Genomic DNA, 14,378 nt, shown 5'->3' on the forward strand with positions numbered 1-14,378 from the left:
TGAGAAGAAGAATCACTGAATACGTTCTCGCATTGATTAATATGGAACCCATACAATGATGCTCATCCGAGAAAAACCGAAAAGGCATTACAATGTTTTACAAAAATAGCATTTTTTAAAGCGGGCTGGCAAGATTATTATTATTTAACTTAGTCTGCAAGATTATTTTCTGTAGACTGAAGCAAATAAAATATAAACCAAAAATAAAAAAGTCTAAGCGGTTAGCAGGAAGCTTGCAGGCTACTAATCGCAGATTTCTCTTTTAAGGGCAATATCGCTATTCTTTCGGATAGCCAAGCCTACAACCTCAAACAATCGTCACCATTGATAAACATGAAACGACGGGACGCCTGGAGACTAACGGTTGTCATAACTGGCTTTTGGTGTGTCTGAGAACAAGCAGCCAAAATGAGCATCCTTCACAACACATACTGTCACAGTTGTAAACAACCGGAGAAAAAGGAAACAATCTTCCACTTCCTCTGTGAATGCCCTGCCCTATGGAATATAGGATATAGTATTGCTATAAATAACCGTTACACAAGTTGGTAACGAGAATGTGGCAACAAAATGGTGCGAAAGCGCTAGTTGGATTCTGGATGAATCACCACTCTAACCAAGCAACCAACCAAGCAATTAGCTTTCTCTTCTGCGTTTCATGCGCAAATGTCTTCTGAGTGACATTTCAATTACCACCGGTGCGTGAATATTTTTATTCGGATTTGTGGTGAAGAAAATTTACTAATATCCTGTATTCAAATTTCAATTACATTTTTTTTCCAATCGATTTTGAAAAAAAACAAAATTTTTGCTCTAATTGAAAAAAAGTCCCATTTGTTTTGGAAATCACATTTTTTATGGCTTTATTTTGAATCTTACTGCTTAATAAACAATTATACGAGGTGTGCTAAAAAATTATCGCGAATTTTGTGTTTTTTTTTCAAAAATTATTTGTTTATTCATTAATATCTATTTTGTCCCCTTCAAAGTAATCTCCATGAGATATTATGCACTTGTGCCAACGTTTCTTCCAATTTTCGAAGTATTTCAAAAAATCATTTTTTTATCTTGTTCAGCTCCTCCTTCGATGCCGTCTCTATCTCGTCAATCGTAGCGTAGCGTCGTCATTTGGGCCTCTTCAGTTTCGGGAACAAGAAAAAGTCACAGGGGGCCAGATCTGGGGAATACGGTGGCTGTGGCATCATTAGTATGTTGTTTTGGCCAAAAAGTGGCGCACAAGCAACGATGTGTGAGCAGGGGCGTTTCGTGATGCAAGAGCCAATTTTTGTTCTTCCGCAGTTTTGGCACAAATTTTGCGGCGACCCGTCTCATGCCCAAATCATTGAAAAAAATCGAATCGCACGAGCCAGTCGATATGTCTAGGTCCTCAGCAACTTCTCTAACGGTGATTCGACGATTGGCCAATACCATTTTCTATTGTTGAAGTGCTCGGGCGTCCACCGATAAACGTTGCTTTGGTGTAAAGTAGCTTCTCCGTATGACACAGTCAACATTCGGAATGCATCCGCGCACTTAATTTCGTTTTTTACACAAAATTTGATACAGGTTCTTTGATCCATCTTCTTGAATAGGTAAAATCGAAGAGCCGAAACACGTGCAAGCAAAGCAGCTGTCAACAATTAACTGAACATTCAAAATGGCCGAACTCGTCAGCATGAGTGAGAGACATGACACAAAAAAATTTTAATTCGAATATACATACGTAACCTGCGAAAATTGAAAATTCGCGATACTTTTTGAACACACCTCGTATTTGTCACTATGCTCGTGATTTCGGTCATGTACTTATATATATATATATGTATATTCGAATAAAAATTTTTTTGTGTCATGTCTCTCACTCATGCCGACGAGTTCGGCGCGTACACCCTCTTTGGGTGTTTGGCCGAGCTCCTCCTCCTATTTGTGGTGTGCGTCTTGATGTCGTTCCACAAATGGAGGGACCTACAATTTCAAGCCGACTCCGAACGGAAAATATTTTTATGAGGAGCTTTTTCATGGCAGAAATACACTCGGTTTGCCATTGCCTGCCGAGAGGCGACCGCTATTAGAAAAATGTTTTTCTTAATTTTGGTGTTTCATCGAGATTCGAACCTACGTTCTCTCTGTGAATTCCGAATGGTAGTCACGCACCAACCCATTGAGCTACGGCGGCCGCCGTACTTAGCTCAAATCTTATTAATATTAATTTGTTTTGTTCGTGTTATAAAAAATCTAATTAAAATAATGTAATTTTGGCGAAGCATTTTTTTTCGTATGTAGAAGCACACACACATACATACATACATATGTTGACAGGCTGCATATTCCTGCTGTTTGAATGAAGCTAAAAACTGCTAAATATTAATAGAAAATAACAATAAAAAGCTTTTCTAAATAGTTCCGTCAAATATGCAAATAAGTTTACAATTTTCCAAGCCAATGGCCACCAACGCGCTCAGCTTATCTATGAATGGCTAACTTCGGCCAACCAACTCATTCACTCCCGCATGCAAATGTTCAACAAGCTAACGCACATACAAGCCAGCCGCGCTTACCACACATGCCATCAGTGCCATATATGCCACATATGCCACAGAAGCGCTAAAAATCGGTAAATTTCACGATTAAAAATATGTATGTCATTTTACTGTAATTTAAATTAGTCGGCGGCATTATTTGTTATTAATTTACCAGTAAAACCCAATTTAAAACTACAACAAAAATTATTAAAAAGCATATAATCACTTCGCACACACCCACACATTTACGCATTTGCCTGCATGGGCTATGTTTATTATGTAAAGTTGCCACACAACAAAGCTATTAAATCAAATAACTAACCAAACTTGCCTCCAAAAACATCAACATGAAACCACAAAATTTTCCTAAAGCTGCAACAAGTTGGAAAAACACATATTTATTATACGTAGTGCCATCCATTTTTAAGCACCCTGTAAGAAAATCCACTAGTTCTTAAGTTCTACAGAATCCTACTTAAGCATACTTCTCTTGTCATGGAAATCGCTGCGGCATAGAAAGTCATATTTTTGTCATATAAAAGTCAACTCAGCTGCCTTAAAGAATGTGCGATCTGTGATATTATTCGGCAATTTTGAAACGACTGACTATCGGCATCAATATTTGCGACATCATCGCGCTTTTAGCATCACTTGAGAGTTTTACTTCGTCATTTACTTTCTGGTGTACAAGAACTTCATTTTCTTCACAGTAGCTAGAATTCCCTAGATCCCATAAATTGGCCCAACTTCTTCTTCTTCTTAATTGGCGCGATAACCGCTTACGCGATTTTGGCCGAGATTAACAAAGCGCGCCAGTCGTTTCTTTCTCGTGCTAACCGGCGCCAATTGGACACACCAAGTGAAGCCAAGTCCTTCTCCACCTGATCTTTCCAACGCAGAGGAGGCCTTCCTCTTCCTCTGCTACCACCAGCTGGTACCGCATCGAATACTTTCCAAGCCGTAGCGTTTGTATCCATTCGGACGACATGACCCAGCCAACGAAGCCGCTGGATCTTTATTCGCTGCGCTATGTCTATGTCGTCGTAAAGCTCATACAGCTCATCGTTCCATCGTCTACGATATTCGCCGTTGCCAACGTGCAAAGGTCCAAAAATCTTACGCAGAATCTTTCTCTCGAACACTCCAAGCGTCGCCCAACTACTGCCACCGAAAACTGGTGGTTCACATCCATGTTTTGCTCTCTTTCGGATGTACCTGACATCGAATTCTGCATTCTGGGGTCGTCGGAGGAAAATTTTGCTATTATAGCCAATTAAATTCACTATGGTTTCATCAGATCAAAGAACATTCTTCCATTTTCTTCAAAAAATGTACCTCTGCACGGGTTCCACCCTTTGGATTATATTCTCTTTGCTTTTTACTCAAAAATTAAACTTAAGCTGCACGGCGCCTGTCTAACGATGCCACAAAAGCCAGTGATAAATATTATATTTATAGGTTTCTGCCTCCTTTTTTTACCTGTTGTTAATACGAAAAATATTTGAGGATAGTATCATCCGCTTGGAATGGGAGCCCTTTAGGCAATATCTGTTAGTTTTGTTACGAATACAATCTGACTGTTTCCCAGTGGTGGTGGTGGTGGATGTGTTGTCTGAGTGACACAGCCTAGACCCGATTAGCACAAAGATGCCACTGCTTTGTATTAGTCGAACCATCTTGATTTGCCTATGAATCTGTCTATGTCGTATATTTTCTTTTCTACAATTTCTTTCAAGTTGACCATTAAGAATTCCCCCAGCATTATATGTCGTAGAGCACCCAAACTTAGGCACCCACACAGATAGTGAAAAACTGTTGCTCTAGATTCTTCTTAATTACAGCTTCTGCATCTATCGTTGTACGGCCACCCCATTTCCTGGCATGGTCTCCCAAAGACCACTGGCCGGTTGTTGTTGACGTTTTTGAATATTTGTGCTCATGGCTTTTCTAAAGACACGTGAGTTCTGGAATTGTTCAAATTTGGCCAAGTTTGTTTAGTTATTTTACAAGTATCCGCGTTAGTCCATCTGTCAACGGCCTGCTTCTGGAATAGCGAGAAGATCTGTCTCTGCGCACTCCTTGGAGATAGCTTATTTCTACTGCTTCGAATTCGTTCTAGGACGACCCCTGTCTTAACAGTTCATCAGCTTCTTCACTTCTTTCTATGTTTCTATGGTCAATTACCCACATGAGAGTGGTGTCTCTCATGCACGCTAAAGCATTAAGTTCTTCTTTGCATTGTCTGACGATTTTTGAAATTGTTATAGGTGACTTTAAAGCTAAGCTGACTGCTTAACTATCTGAAAAAATACCTTTCGATAGTTGCTGTAGATATTTTTTTAATTATCCTGCAAGTTTCTCTTATACCGAGAACTTCTGCTTGAAAGATACTATTCCAATTCCCCAGGCGAAAAGACTTGAAAGCTGCGAGTTCTTTCAATACACCGGTACTGACGCCACAGTCCATCTTGGATCCGTCAGTGTACAGTGCAGTTGTATTCTCTTTGACAACTGAATTCAAATCCGATTCCTTTCGCGTGGGAAACTTTTCCTTAAACTCTAGTCTAAAGCTAGAGCAGCGGTAGTAAAATAAAATGAGTTGCTAGTAAGCCTTTGGCTGTCTAAAATAACATTATGACCAAGTATCCTAGCGTTCCAAAAACCATCTTATTTTATTCTGAAACGGTATTCGTTCTTGTTAGTCGTAGTTGTAAGTGCATTGGTATCGGGTAGAGCATGACGTTAAGTGCCTCTGCTGCACATGATTTCAATAACTGGTATTGCTGCGCAGACTGCTCGTTGCACGCTTCTTAGTCGCCTAACGTTATGCTCTTTGCTTAATGCAGTCTGCTATACTAATATAGGGTTGTTCAATAGGTGCGCTTCAACTTTTTTCCGATAGGGAGGGCGAACGACGCAATATTTTTTATTTTTCGCTTGTCATTTGTAAACTTCATTAGTATACATTTCATCATGGAACGCTACACACTTGAGCAACGCTTGCAAATCGTGCAAATTTTTTATGAAAATAATCGTTCTGTTGCTGCTACTTTAAGAGCGTTACGGCCATTTTACGGTCCATTTAACAAGCCGTCCCGTTTTGGGGTTATGTGAAGTCATTGGTCTACAGTAACAAGTCGGCGACGATTTGTGAGCTCAGAGCCAATATTGAACGCGAAATTGCTGGAATTTCGGAGTGGTCGAAAATTGGGTTTAATGATTGGACTTCGTAAAACGTGCACGCGGTGGTCATGCAAAAGAAATCGAATTTCATACTTAAATGTATATGTTCAAACTCGATAATAAAAAAAAAATAGTTAAAAATGTCAAACCGTTTGTGTTTTATTCAAAAAAGTTCAAAAGTTGAAGCGATCTTACTGAAAAACCCATTATAAGTGTAATAAGCTACATAACCTTTTTCTACCCGCTTTTCTACATTGTGCCTCCAGTTAAGCTTCGTATCTAGTAATATTCCTACATATGTCGCTCTGTCTGTGAGCGGATTTTCAACTCCATTGATTGATAGTAATATAAACTGAGGAATATTGCTTTTAGTTGTAAACATCATCAAATGGGTTTTGCTTGGGTTCACATTTAGGCCACTCCTCGCAACCCATCTATGTAGTTACCCCAGAACTCTTTCTAGGATTTCGTTAATAGCAGAAGTAACCTGTTGTTAGAATCACGGCGTCATCTGCGTACGCGACTATCTTCACTCGCTCTCTGTTGATTCCCAATAAAATACGGTTTAAAGCTTTGACCCATAAAAGTGGAGACAGAACCCTACCTGTGGAGTACATCTGTTTACAAATTTGGTAACCGATGCGTCTCCGTTTGATGCTAGAATGATTCTGTTCTGAAGCATACTCACGCAGTCATCGAATCGAAACGAATATGGTTTCGACTGATATATCGTTAAAGGCCCCTTCTATGTCTAGAAAAGCTGCCATAGTAAATTGTTTCTGCTGTAATGATTTCTCAATATGCCCAATTACTTCATGATGATGTATATCCAAAATTCTTTCTAGCGTTTTAAGAAGGGAGGAGGTAAAACTAATCGGTTGAAAATCCTTCGCCACTTCGTGTTTCTACTTATCCTTCTTTATCTACTATTAGGTCTGTCTCATCTTCTGGAGGTTTTTGGACATTCCAGATTCTTTTTGACCAAGAACGAAACGAATACCATCAAATGCACCTGATATGGCTCCCTGCAGATTTTTTCTGTCTGATTGAGTCAGAAAACCACTGCGTTCTGCTTTTAACAGCCGAAAAAAAGTAATGGAAAAATCGAAGACGGCTCTGATGATTATACCGGACATAGGGTTCCAGAAATGATTCAAGAGTTGGATCAAGCACTGGTATAAGTGCGTTCAGTTGATGACGAGTACTTTGAAGGCGATAGTATCATTTTTGAGGAATAAACTTGTATTTTGAGTGATCTGAATATATTCCGGTAACTTTTTGATTAAGGTACTAAAGGGTTTTCCAATAACAGGTGTTCTTTTGAATAGGATTGCGCTATCGAGAGATGATTAACAATTTTTTATCGCCAGAATTGGATGGTTTTGATCTGGACAACGTTTATTTTCAACAAGACGGCGCTATGTGCCACGCAAGCAATGAACCCATTGATCTTTTACGGGAAAAGTTTCCCTACCGTACTATCTCTGGAAGAGGTGATCACAATTGGCCACCGAGATCTTGTGATTTAACACCTTGTGACTTTTTTCTTTGGGGCCACGTGAAAGAGAAGGCCTACGCCAACAGCTCAGGGTCGATTCAAGACCTCAAAGATGGAATTCGTGAGGCTATCGAGGACATAGGACAGCCACTTTGCAATTCGGTTATGGCAAATTTCATGAAAAGGATATTGTTCTGTAAGCGTGTTCGTGGTGGTCATTTGCCTGATGTTGTTTTCCACTATTAACATACCTTCCTCCTTATAATGAATTAAACATCCGATCACTTATATTAAAAAATAGTATTTTTCTTTGAATATCAAAATAACACCTCTTATTAGAAAACTCTTTATATGCAGAAATATGAAGAAGTGCATCCCATTAGCTCGCATTTCAGATGATGATTGCTTGGAACTAGAAATTTTTCTCACTAGTTCAGTTTTCCCGCCAGGGCATGTACCTACCCAGATACATTTGCAAATATGAACGCACACACATTAAATCTGCGTATGAGCAGTACATTCATATATTCATAAGCAGCAAAGTTGAATACCCGCACTCCACCTAGAAACTATCCATGAAAAGCAGTCGCTGATGACCGGAAGCGTGGCTCGCATGGTGCAAATACCAAATGTTCGAGAGTTTAAAACTTTCAGAATTTAATGGTTGCCAAAATGCAAAATCATATTTGACTATTTATAATTTTATGGGCGTGTCGGCATCGCTGCATGCGAATGACTGCGAAATTGTAACAACAATCACACGTGTCTGTGTACATTTACTTGTATGTATGGCTGGATATTTTTGTTATCGCATCATCTGTGATGGGAGATCAGGGTCAACTTGCTGCTAAATGCTCATATTTTATGTACATACATATTTTTGTTATAAATGAATATATGAACAGGTAGAAATACACATTGATTTTATTATATTCAACGAGGTTGAAGTTAATTTCCTTTTGCTGTTGGAATTAATTTTTTATAGAGTGTGGCCATTTTTCATTTGTAAATTAGCCTGAATTAAACATTACTTGAATATGACAAATACATCCAAAAAAGTTTATGAGCCTATTCTGCAAGCAAAATACGAGCGTTGTTTTAATAAAAACAAAAACTCAACTGATACGAAATTGTTTAAAAAGATAAATAATCTAATACAAAATCTCTAACAAACTTTTTCTGGTAGCGGTCTAAGCAAGTTTTCAAGGGAATACCACCTTGATAAAAGAGTTTGCGGGTATATATAATATAGGGTTTTTCAGTAAGAGCGCTTCAACTTTCGAACTTTTTTGAATAAAACACAAACGGTTTGACTTTTTTAACTAATTTTTTTTTTCATTATCGAGTTTGAACATATACATTTAAGTATGAAATTCGATTTCTTTTGCATGACCACCGCGTGCACGTTTTACGAAGTCCAATCGTTGAACCCAATTTTCGACCACTCTTTTGCATAAATCGGCCGAAATTCCAGCAATTTCGCGTTCAATATTGGCTCTGAGCTCACAAATCGTCGCCGGCTTGTTACTGTAGACCAATGACTTCACATAACGCCAAAACGGGACGGCTTGTTAAATGGACCGTGAAATGGCCGTAATGCTCTTAAAGTACCAGCAACAGAACGATTATTTTCATAAAAAATTTGCACGATTTGCAATCGTTGCTCAAGTGTGTAGCATGAGGAAATGTATACTAAAAAAAAAGTTGAAGCGCACCTATTGAATAACCCTATATATTCAGAAAATTCCCGGAACTCTATTATCGATAGAGCCATCAGAGCCGTCTACTTTTCGACTGTTAAAACGCGTTCTCCGTAGAGCTTTTTCGGCTTGATCAAGCAGAGAAAAATCGCAAGGAGCCATATCAGATGAATTCGATGACGGTTAGATTGTATTCCTTTCGTTCTTGGTGAATAATTCACGGATAATGATTTCACTGTGGGATGGAGCAAAATTCATGAGTTGGTTTCCCACAAATTCTTTCTTTTTTGGCGAATTGTTTTAAGAATACGAGATATAATAGTCCTTTTTGAACTGTCTAACCTTCTGGCAAAAATTCATGGTGCACAAAATCCATAAAAGCCATGAGCATTACTTTTTTTGTCGACTGAAAACTATATACTTTTTTTTTTTCTTGGTGCATTCGGAGCTCTCCACTCACTCGCCTGATGGTAGAATTGTGTGTCGTACTCATAAACCTACGTCTCGTCTCCAGTAATGGTGCGTTTGATGAATGTTGAGTCAGACTCCGCCTTGGAAATCAGATCTTATGCGATATTAACGCGATCCCTTTTTTGCATGAAATTCAGGGCGTTTGAGACCAACTTTGCTGCAACTTGGCGGAAGCCCAAATGATGAACTACAATGTCCTGAACAAATCCATAAGTAATGTTTAAGTCCTCCGACAGCTCTCTAATGGTTAATTTCTGATAATTGATCAAATTTGAAAGAAAATTGACTTTATTGACGTTTTCATCAGTTTTCGAAATCGACGGCCTGCCACTACGTTCGCCATCCTCGATGGACTCATGGGCTCTTAAGAAGCGTTCATGCCACTCGTAAACGGCTGTATTCTTTACAGAATCAGTACCGTTTTTAACGCAAAATTTAATATAAAATCGGTTTTGCAAATTCAAATGCATTTGTAAAACTGTAAAAAATAGAAAACACATGCGGAGATGAATTTACTCAAAACGGCGTGACTTTTCAAATATCAAGCAATGGCGATTTGGTAGGAATGTTAATCACAGATGTGACAACCTAACAAAAAATTCAGAACTCAAATAAAGAGTATGCCCATGTTTGTCTTCTCTCTATCCATGCTTCTTCTCTTCTTCTTCTTAATTGGCGCGATAACCGCTTACGCGATTTTGGCCGAGTTTAATAAAGCGCGTCAGTCGTTTCTTTCTCGTGCTAACCGGCGCCAGTTGGACACAGCAAGTGAAGTCAAGTCCTTCTCCACCTGATCTTTCCAACGCAGAGGAGGTCTTCCTCTTCCTCTGCTACCACCAGCTGGTACCGCAAAAACAACAACAACAACCGCATCGAATACTTTCAAAGCCGAAGCGTTTGTATCCATTCGGACGACATGACTCAGCCAACGTAGCAGCTGGATCTTTATTCGCTGCGCTGTATCTATGTCGTCGTAAAGCTCATAATGTTCATCTTTCCACCGTCTGCGATATTCACCATTGCCAATGTGCAAAGGTCAAAAAATCTTACGCAGAATCTTTCTCTCGAACACTCCAAGCGTCGCTTCATCGGATGTTGTCATCGTCCACGCTTCTGCGCCATACGTTAGGACTGGCATGATGAGAACCTTGTAAAGTGTTTGTTTCGTCGAGAGAGGACTTTACTACTCAATTACCTACTTAGTGCAAAGTAGCACTTGCTGGCAAGAGAGATTCTCGGTTGGATTTCCAGGCTGATATTGTTATAGATGTTGATGCTGGTTCCTAAATATACGAAGTCTTTTACAGCCTCGAGATTATAACTGTCAACAAAGACGTGGGTGCCGATACGCGAGTGCGGCGACTGTTTGTTTGAAGACAGGAGGTACTTCGTTTTGTCTTCGTTCAGTTTGGAGAAGGCAGAACTAACGGCGCGGTTGTTAAGGCCGATGATAGCACTATCATCGGCATATGCCAACAATTGTACGCTCTTAAAAAATAGTGTGCCTGAGCGATTAAGTTCTGCGGCTCGTACGATGCTCTCCAACATAAGGTTAAAGAAAACACACGACGGCGAGTCACCTTGTCTGAAACCTCGTTTGGTATCAAACGGCTCGGAGAGGTCCTTCCCAATTCTGATGGCGCTGCTTGTGTTGAGCAACGTCATCTTGCAAAGCCGTATTAGTTTTGTGGGGATATTCAGACATCGCGGCATACAGATAACTCCTTTTGGTACTGTCGAATACAGCTTTGAAATCGAGGAAAAGATGGTGTGTGTCGACTCTCCTTTCGTGGGTCTTTTCCAATATTTGGCGTATTGTAAATATTTGGTCGATGGTAGACTTTTCAGGTCTAAAGCCACACTGATAAGGTCCAATCAGTTGATTGACGGTGGGCTTCAGCCTTTCACACAATACGCTCACTAGAACCTTATAGGCGATATTTAGATGACTAATCCCGCGGTAATTGGCACAGATTGCAGGATCGCCCTTCTTATGCATTGGGCAGAGCACACTTAAATTCCAATCGGCAGGCATGCTTTCATCCGACCATATTTTGCATAGAAGCTGATGAATGTTTGAATAACTCAGCCGGCAGTCCGTCAGCGCCCGCGGCTTTGTTGTTCTCTATCCATTCACCTATTTTTAAAGCTGCCACTAGAAGTAGAGCAGAAGCACACAACCTGCCTACTAACGCTACCACATTATCATTCAGCAGCAATTCGTGTAAATATGGAATCTTTAAACCAACACTCAGAAAATTATCAGATTCGGTTACAGGGAGGTACATCTACATGGCGGACTATCGGGTAGTGGATTTTTGGGTGCTGGTTCTTTTTTTTTTTTGGGTAAACCCTGACATGTTGAGATTAAGCCGACCTCGGAATCCCTTTCAGCGACCTCTCTAAAGCATAGAGTATACCTAGTTAGACCCCCAAGCCGAACCTTTTGTTTTGTGGCTGTGTAATGTGTTTAGTATCTTTTAATAGGCAATTAATTGCCTCTAGATTTTGACATCGATTATAAAATTTGCTTTCAAACAATCAATAGTAAAGATTGTCTCCAAGTAGTTCATTTTTTTTCATCCGTCACTGAGGGTACTTATCTCGCATCATTGTCACTAATGTTTTTGCCAAAAAACATGTCTGCCATCGAATGCGTCCCAAGTGGCAGATCGGAGAAAGCTCGGCAGATATGCAGGGTAAGTAAAATAAATATATTGATGCGCACTGGTTTTACGAATAAGAAAACATTGAGTTATCCAGAAACCTGGATGGATTGGAACGGCTTCGAGAAGAAGACTTTAATTTCAGGAGGATGGAAGCACATGCAATGAAAACTACGAAGTCATCGGCTTAATATACTTCCTAGACCACTTGGCATGTCTCTAGTCTATTTTTTATTGGTATATGTGAAAGGGCAGATGAGTCAGAAACTTACTTCGAGCGCACCTGCACCAGGTAATCCTCAAACGTAAAAAAAAAATGTTACGCACCTCAAATGATCCTGCCAGGATGGTATTTCCGAAACGATTACTTACTTACTTATTTGCCGTAACAACCCGTTACTCAGTTACAGTCTGCCGAATAATATCTCGGCAGGTGCCTTTGTTTTACGCACACCTTTTCCAGTTTCTTAAGCCAAGAGAAATCAGGTCATCTTCAATTTGGTTCTTCCACCGGACACGAGGACGTTCTCTTCGCCATTAAACGAATTAGCCCAAAGTAACACCTGTTGGCAAGAGTTATCCTTCGCTTGATTTTAAGGGTGGCATCGGTGTTGCTGGTAAAGGCGGAACAAAGACAAATGAAGTTCTTGACCACATCGAAGTTATTAACTTCGATCTGTGGTTCAAGACGCCGCGACTCTCTGCAGGACACCAGGATGTACTTTGTTTTGTTCTCGTTTACTGTCAGACCCAATCGTGTGGACTCCTTTTCAATGGCCGTAAAAGCGACGGTGACCCGCTTGGTATGACCGATTATGACGATATCATCGACATGCGCTATAAAAACAAAGTTCTACCCCCGCCCCGAACATTTAGGAATAAAGAAGTCCTTTCGACTGCGAGAAAATCGTAGTGTCTTTCAAACCTAATTAAAGCAGTAAAAAAGCTGTTACTGGTCTTTTGCCAAAAGTGGTCACACATAGCATCGCCTTCCAATTTTCAAGTATCTCTGAAAGCGCTGGATTGTAGACCGCCGCGGATCGCATAATGAGAGGCTCGATCAGTTTCTTTTTCACTTGGTACGAGCACCGTGACACATCAACGCATCAGTCAACAAAGTAGCAGGGGATCTTGCATGAAATGACACTTTCCGACCTGTAAGAGATAAACAATGCAGCTCGCCACCTGCAAGCTCAGCTCAAGGGAGATATTTCTTAAAGATAAATGTTAAAGATATGTACAGCTTCGGCTTCTCCAATACATGTAATCGATGAGGAGCATGAGGCGTGTGCAGGTCTCCTCAGGCTGGATAGAAAATAATTATCTACATCCATGGTGCTGCTTAGAAGCCATATCAACTTCTTCAGAAGCTGCCGACTTGGAGATGAGAAAAGCCTTCATACAACAGAGTTTGCTAATGAGGTACCCCCTCTTCTCGTTTATAACAGGATTTTTCTCTTCAAAAAATATTTTACTAAAGTTTCCATTTACATATGTACAAGGTGGCGCAAAAGTAACCTTGCGATGTTTTTTGGCTGTAATTTAAAAAAAAAATGAAAAACTTTGATTCTTCTTGTGGATTATTTTTATTTGATCTTTTAATTTTTTTACATCAAGTCGAGAATATGATGTCATGTAAATGGCCGCCGCCACAGTTGATTGCCATTTGAGCCCTTTTTATGGCAACTTCCGGCGATAGGTCCTCACGTTCTTGACGGATATTGTCTTTAAGAGCTGCAAGAGTCTGAGGCTTGTTGACATAAACCCGCGACTTCAAAAAGCCCCACAAAAAGAAGTCTGCAGCGGTCAAATCAGGCGATCTTGCTGGCCAGTGCAAATCGCCAAAACGGGAGATTAGGCGCCCGGGAAATGCATCCTTCAGCATAACGGTTGTGGCACGTGCAGTGTGTGCCGTTGCACCGTCCTGTTAGAACCACATATTTGCCAATCCCAATTCATCAAGTTGCGGCAAAAAGAACTCGTTGATCATTGCTCTGTAGCGCTCACCATTCACAGCAACCGTTTGGCCCGCGACGTCTTCAAAGAAAAAAAGTCCGACGACTCCTCCAGCGAAAACAGCACACCATACAGTAACTTTGAGCGGGTGTAATGGCTCTTCGTGGGTTACACGCGGATTTTCAGTGCCCCAGAAGCGTAAATTTTGCCTATTTACGTACCCGCTAAGATGGAAATGGGCCTCATCACTCATGATTATTTTTGATGAATAATCATCTTCCTCTTGGTGGTGATTAAGGATGGCTTGAGCGTATGTTAGACGCGATTGGCGATCAGCGGCTAACAGCTGATGCACCGTCTGGACTTTGTACGGAAACACCTT

Source organism: Anastrepha obliqua, chromosome 4 (assembly GCF_027943255.1).
Source record: "Anastrepha obliqua isolate idAnaObli1 chromosome 4, idAnaObli1_1.0, whole genome shotgun sequence".
NCBI lineage: Eukaryota > Metazoa > Arthropoda > Insecta > Diptera > Tephritidae > Anastrepha > Anastrepha obliqua.